Raw genomic sequence first — 7,662 nt, 5'->3', positions numbered from 1 at the left:
AAACTCATAATAATCAACTTTACCTGGTCTAATAAAACATCATGCATCCTCATTTTTGTAAATAAGATAGTAACTCTTGGTTGTCTGTACCCACAGGTGGCCAAGCGAAAGAAATACAAGCAGCCTGAAGTGCTTCCCTATTTCCTCCAATCATCTACTGTCGCCATGAGTTCTTCCGAACCGACACAACCTCTAGTGACCAAAGCATCAGGTATCGACCCGCAAATAACAGCATTACTAAAGATAATCGAAAGACAAGAAAAAATAGTCAGTACTGTGTTAGCCAACGCCAGCATCTTACAAGCGCAAACGATACATCAGCACGCATCCGAGTCGAATCAAGAGTTACCCGAACAACCTCCGTAGGGACCCTCAGACTACGATACCACCTGCAGTACCCGAATACCAAGGGCCTCCACTCTATATTCCACAGAATCGATTGCCTCCAGTGGTCATTCCCGAAGATGAATGCGAGTATAGAGCTACAGAAGCCAAAAGCGCAACAGACGAAAAATTGGCTCAGCAGATCGAATCTCTACAAGAAGAGATGAGGAGGATGAAGGGCCTCAACACTATCAGCGGAACCCAATTCAAGGATTTGTGCTTCTACCCTAATGCTCAACTACCGGCCAAGTTCAAATGCCCGGAGTTTGAAAAATATAACGGAGTAGGGTGTCCGCTGTCGCATCTGAAGTTGTATTGTGGTTCCATGTGCCAGTACGGCGAGGATGATAGGTTGTTGGTACAGTTGTTTCAAAGGAGCTTAACCGGGCCGGCGCTCAAGTGGTTTTCTGGACTAGATCATTCGCTCATTAAGAACTGGCAAGACTTAGCCGAAATATTTTGACAAAATTATTGGTTCAATACTGATGTAGGGCTAGATCGAAACGACATGGCCAAAATGAAAAGGAAGCAGAGGGAGACGGTAAAGGAGTATGCCCAGAGATGGCGAGAATCCGCCTCACAAGTAAGGCCAACAATGACAGAGTAAGAGATGAACACTACGTTTATCTCAACACTAAGACATGCCTTCTATACCCATTTGGTGGGGCACACCACAGGCACATTCTCAAATCTGGTACAAGTGGCAGATAGGGTCGAGGACGGAATCCAAACCGGTTTGATCTTCGATTTCACGAGTCTAGGGGCAACAACGGGAATCCCTCCTCAGAGAAAGCCAGTGCCTCTAGGAAAGAAGAGGGAAGAGACTCAGGTCAATAACGTACAGCCAAATCGACCCCTCTTCATTCCCTCACCAGCACCGAGACCACCAACACTGACAACTTCATGGGCACCAGCACCGCCAACATGGAACCCTCCCCTTCAAAATCAATTCAGGGCAAATCCTCCACCAGTTGCACAGCAGGCACCACTATACGGGCATAACCAGCAGGTACGACCTAACAGAGTGAATAGAGTGTTTACCAGGTTACCCATGACATTATCAGAATTACTGCCACTCTTACTCAGGGGTGAGTATCTTACAAAACGCTCGCCAAATACGGAGGCTGCCAAAGGACCAGGATACAACCCCAATTTATTCTGTGAATTTCACATGGGTGCACCAGGGCACTCTACGGACCAATGCTGGCAGCTCAAGCATCAAGTACAAAACCTAATTGATAAAAAGACCCTCATCCTAGATGGGCCCGCCAACCCGCCCTAACAACAGAATGTCAATCAAAACCCCCTACCCACTCATAATGGAGATGGGAGTGGGCATAGGGTAAATGTCGTCTGCGGAGAGCTGAACTTCAATCCTTACGATCTGATAGCACCAGTAGGGGCAAAAATTAGGGTCCACTTAACCCAGGAGCCAAAGATATCATCAGTTAACACAGTCAACCACTACACAACCAATCCACCTCCAAATCCACAATTGCCTCTCAGAATGGCCGACCTTACCATCCATCCCATTCATCAAAATGCTACTACTCGACCACCTCTAGTCATATCTTGCGGGTCATCCAACCATCAAAGTCCAACCCGACCTCCCCTTGTTATACCATGTACACCACCATATTCTCAAGGATCAACTCGACCCCCCCTTCACGTACCCTACGCTCCATCCTCACGTCCACCACTTGTCATTCCATACACCACCACTACCTCTAAAACGTCGCCACTACCCCTCATACTCAATATAAAACCCGATCCACCCCCCATGATCACTTAAACCATTCCCCTATAGCTCAAAACAGGTAGTTCCCTAGAGCTATGAGACCACTATCACCACAACCTCGAGGGTCGAAATAGTGAAAGAAACAATAGTGGTGAATATCGGTCATATGACAAGGACAGAAAAATGCCAAGAATTACCAGAAAATGGAGAAAACATCGGGGCAGAAACCGAAGAGACAATGGAAGGAGGGACAGGTGAAGAAAAAAGAAAAGCAAAGGGGAAGGGTAAGCTGTATAAGGAGGAGAAGACAGAAGAAAAGGTGAAGGTCACCGACAAGGAAGCTGCAGACTTCGTCAAGCTCATTCTCAAGAGTGAGCATAATGTAGTGGATAGATTGAACAAACAGCCAGCTCAGATAAGTATCCTGGGACTGATGCAAAAATCGAAAGAGTACTAAGAGGCATTGCTAAGAGTTCTGGGAAAGTCACATGTACCTTCGACCACGACACCAGCACAGTTGGAACAAACAGTCGGCCAGATCATGGCCCCCAATCCTATTATTTTCACAAAGAATGAATTTATGCCTGAGGGAACAGGGCACGTCGAACCACTGAACATCATGGTCATATGCAAGGGCATGATGGTTGCCAGAGTGCTGATTGACAATGGCTAAGCACTTAACGTCTGTCCACTCGAAACCTTCCGGAAACTCAGCACTGACTGGTCATATGTGAAACCCAATAACAGGGTTGTCCGAGGCTTCGACAGTTCGAGAAGGGATTCCTTGGGAGAGGTAGATTTACCTATCACTATAGGTCCTTGCACCTTCGAAATAACATTTGAAGTCATGGAAATACCAACGACATTCAACCTGTTACTGGGTAGACCTTGGATCCATATTGCGGAAGCTGTACCTTCCTCATTACACCAAAGAGTCAAATTTATCATGGGGTAGAGGATGATATCAGTATTGGTAGAGAACCTTATTCCGGCTGGGAGAGCTCCAGATGTGCCATTCATTGATATCGAAATGACGAAGGACAAGGTACTTTACCATTCATACCAATTCGTTGCTGTCAATCATATCGAGAAGGGGAAAGAGAAGGTGAGGGCAAAGCTATCAAGAACAAACCTGATGATTGGTCGGGTTATGAAAAAATCGGGATATCGACCCAAGCAAGGGTTGGGGCCGGGAGGAAGAGGAAGAGCTATACCGGTCGAAGCAAGGAAGCATACTCCTTACTTTGGTCTAGGGTTTAGACCCACAAAGAGGGATGTTGCAGAAATAAATGATAAGAAAAAGGAGCTTCGGCTAGCATGAAAGCAAAATCGTGAGTCGAACATCTAGAATCTGGGCCGAGTCCCTCACATTAGTGTTAGCTTCTCGAAGCCCCATATCAGACCTGACGACTTATTAGAACTGCCATCAGCAAAGAAGCCAAAAACGGTAAACCCTGAACCAGTGCACATTCAAGAAGACCCAATCGTAGAGTCCCAATCATCCTTCGAAGAAGGCATTGATGTTCTATTCAATGGGGATTCCGATGAAAGTCCATCAGAGAATACTCCAAAATCCACTAAAGTGGAGGTCACTACCAACCAGGAGAACAACTCACCATTTTCATCGGGTATTGACTGGGCATCAGTCATCATCCCACCAAGTTTTGGAGGAACTATGCCCCAACCTGACAACAATCAATCGGAGATCATGGTCATGTCCGAACCACCAACCAAATCATCCAACGAATTACTTGCTCATCTCATCCGCCCCCTCAGAGAAGGGGAGACATTGCACAACTGGGAAGAATTCCCATTAACTCTTGAGGCTGTCGAGGCCTAAAAAAAAAAAACGCCGTTAGGCTACATCAATTTGCTCGGGGATCATAATGAGCCCTCATCCTCGGGTAAAGACTATTTTGGGGGCTCCCTATCTTTATTAACAAATTTGCATGATTGTTCTTCTTATTTCAGGTATCCAGAAAATCACAAAAAAAGAAAAATTCCTCAAAAACCAAAAAAATCAAAAAACTTTCAAAATCGCAAAAAAATAGATATTTTTCAAGGGATCTGTCTCAATTAAATGAGTATTCAGATAAAATAGAATTTGAAAGGGACGAGTATGATTTCGATCTTGAACTCGATTTCGACCTCATAGGGATAGAAGAAGAGTCTGAGGACGAAATGGAATACCCACCCAAAGAAATCAAAGATTTGGTAGAACGTCACGAGAGAGGTGTTTAGCCAAACATCGAGGATATAAATTCAATCAATCTTGGTATCGAAGAGGACCCACGAATTGTCAAGATTGGAGCCTTGTTGACGTCCGAGCAGAAAGAAGATATGGTCGAATTCTTATGAAAATATCAAGACGTCTTCGCATGGTCATACAGGGATATGCCGGGTTTAGATACAGATCTGGTCGTCCACAAACTACCCATTGCTTCGGGAAGTAAACCAATCAAACAGAAATTGAGAAGACTGAAGCCTGAATGGACCCTCAAGGTTAAGGATGAGGTCATGAAGCAATTTGAAGTAGGGTTTCTCGCAGTCTCTACATACCCGGAATGGCTAGCTAACATTGTACCAGTACCCAAGAAGGACGGAAAAGTACGCATGTGTGTCGACTATCGAGACTTGAACAAGGCCAGCCCTAAGGATGATTTTTCATTTCCACACATCGACACTCTAGTCAATAGTACAACAGGGCACGGCATGTTCTCGTTCATGGATGGCTTCTCAGGCTATAACCAGATAAAAATGGCCGAAGAAGACCAAGAAAAGACGGCATTCATCACACCATGGGGTACTTTCCACTACAAGGTTATGCCATTCGGGCTGAAAAACACAGGGGCAACTTACCAACGGGCAATGATTGCGTTATTCCATGACATGATCCATAAAGAAATGGAGGTCTACGTAGATGACATGATCGCTAAATCCGGTATTGAAGAAAATCATCTGGTCAATCTAAAGAAGTTGTTTGACAGGCTGAGGAAGTACAGCTTAAGGCTAAATCCGGTAAAATGCGTGTTCGGGGCAACATCGGGCAAGCTATTGGGATTCGTCGTCAGCAGAAGGGGCATTGAAATAAATCCGGCAAAGACTAAATATATCCGGGAAATGAAGGCACCCGTTATAGAAAAAGACATTCGGGACTTTTTGGGAAGGATACAATACATCAGCCGTTTCATTGCTCAGCTCACGCCTATCTGTGAGCCAGTCTTCAAGCTATTAAGGAAAGATACGCCGAAGAAGTGGAACAAAGACTGTCAAGAAGCATTCGACAAGATCAAGCAATATCTGCTCAATCCACCAGTCTTAGTCCCCCCTACGCCATGGCGACCTCTACTGATGTACATCTCAGTGCAAGAAACATCCATGGGGTGTGTGCTAGGACAACATGATGAATCAGGACGGAAGGAACAGGCCATCTACTATCTCAGCAAGAAATTCACTTATTATGAAGCAAAATACTCAACACTTGAAAAAACATGTTGTGTGTTAGTCTGGGCATCTCAACGACTGCGTATTACTTGCTCAGCTACTCGACTATGCTTATCGCCAGGATGGACCCTCTAAAGTACCTATTCGAAAAACCAGCACTAACAGGCCGTACAGCGAAATGACAGTTATTGTTGTCAGAATTCGACATCATTTATGTCACCCAAAAAGCCATCAAAGGGCAAGCCATCGCTGACCACCTCGCCGAGCACCCATTGCCTGATTATGAGCCGTTAAAGACGAACTTCCCGGATGAAGTCATACTATTTGTCGAAATTGAAAATGATTATGATGACGAAGAACCAGGCTGAAAAATGTACTTCGATGAAGAAGCTAATCAAAGAGGAAACAGAATAGGGGCAATTTTGATTAAACCAGATAGGTCCCATATACCGATCGCAATCAGATTGAAATTTCAATGTTCTAACAACGAAGCCGAATACGAAGCGTGCATAGCAGGGTTAAAAGCAGCACTTGATCTTGAGGTAGATGAGATTGATGTTTTTGGAGATTCAAGCCTGGTAGTCTATCAGACGACTGGAGAATAAAAGACTCAGGAACAGAGACTGGTCCCTTACCACGAGTATTTAGAGGAACTAAGCTCACACTTTGACAGAATCTCATTCACTTACATGCCTAGAGCTAAGAACCAGTTCGTCGATGCACTAGCTACTCTTGCTTCCATGATTAGTATCTCAGAAGATCTGGTCATCGACCCGATTGAGATTGAAATTCAGGACGAGCCAGCCTATTGTCTACCTGTCGAAGTAGAAGAACCTGAAGAAAAGCCTTGGTATTTAGACATCAAAGCCTATCTCGAAAACCGAACTCTCCCATCAGACGCAACGCCTAATGACAGGAAGACTATCCAGAAATTGGCAGGGCAATTCTTCATCAGCAATGGTATTCTGTACAAGAAATCACATCACGAGGTCTTGCTGCAATGTGTGGCAGAAACAGAAGCAAAACGATTAATTGAGACCGTCCACGGTGGAGTCTGTGGGCCCCACATGAATGGTCATATGCTAGCAAAGAAGATCATGAGGATGGGGTACTATTGGTCGACAATGGAAAGCGACTGCTATCAGCATGTTCGTAAATGCCATCTATGCCAAATCTATGCCAACAAGATCAATGCTCCGCCTTCAGAGCTACATAATATGACCACTCCTTGGCCTTTCTCATTCTGGGAAATGGACGTCATCGGGCCAATATCACCAAAAGTTGCAAATGGGCATTGCTTCATTCTAGTGGCTATCGATTACTTCACCAAATGGGTAGAAGCTGCTTTATACGCCAACGTCACGAAAAGTAATGTCCTGAAGTTTGTCAAAAACAACATTGTCTGCAGATATGGGCTTCCCAGCGGGCTAGTAACAGATAATGCCAAGAACTTCAAGAACAGAGACATGGTCAAGATCTACGAAGATTTCCAGATTACTCATCACAACTCTGTACCCTATAGACCTAAGATGAATGGAGCGGTCGAGGTAGCCAACAAGAATATCAAGAAAATTATCGAGAAGATGGCAGTTACGTACAGAGATTGGCACGACATGTTGCCTTTTGCACTGCACGCCTATCGGACCTCGTTAAGAACGTCGATCGGGGCAACCCATATTCATTGGTCTACGGAATGGAAGCAGTCATACCCGTAGAGGTCGAGATTCCTTCCCTCCGGATATTGAAAGAAGCAGAGTTGGATGAAACAGAATGGATTCAAGCCCGGTTTGATTAACTGAATCTGATAGAGGAAAAATGTCTTGCGGCCATTTGCCATGGACAGATCTATCAGCGACGGATAGCTCGTGCCTATAACAAGAAAGTCAAGCCTAGAGATTTCTCATCAGGAGACTTTGTGTTAAAAAAGATTCTGCCAATCCAAGAAGACGCCCGAGGAAGGTTCAGACCAAACTACGAGGGCCCATTCATCGTGAAGAAGGTGATGACGAGAGGAGCTCTGATCCTTACAGAGATGGACGGACAAGTATTCCCGCAATCGATCAATGCTGACACTGTCAAAAAATACTACGCTTGAG

Source organism: Akebia trifoliata, chromosome 13, assembly GCF_017979445.1.
Source record: "Akebia trifoliata isolate Shusen 1 chromosome 13, ASM1797944v1, whole genome shotgun sequence".
NCBI lineage: Eukaryota > Viridiplantae > Streptophyta > Magnoliopsida > Ranunculales > Lardizabalaceae > Akebia > Akebia trifoliata.
The sequence above is the reverse complement of the archived record's forward strand: the minus strand, read 5'-3'. Positions refer to the sequence as shown.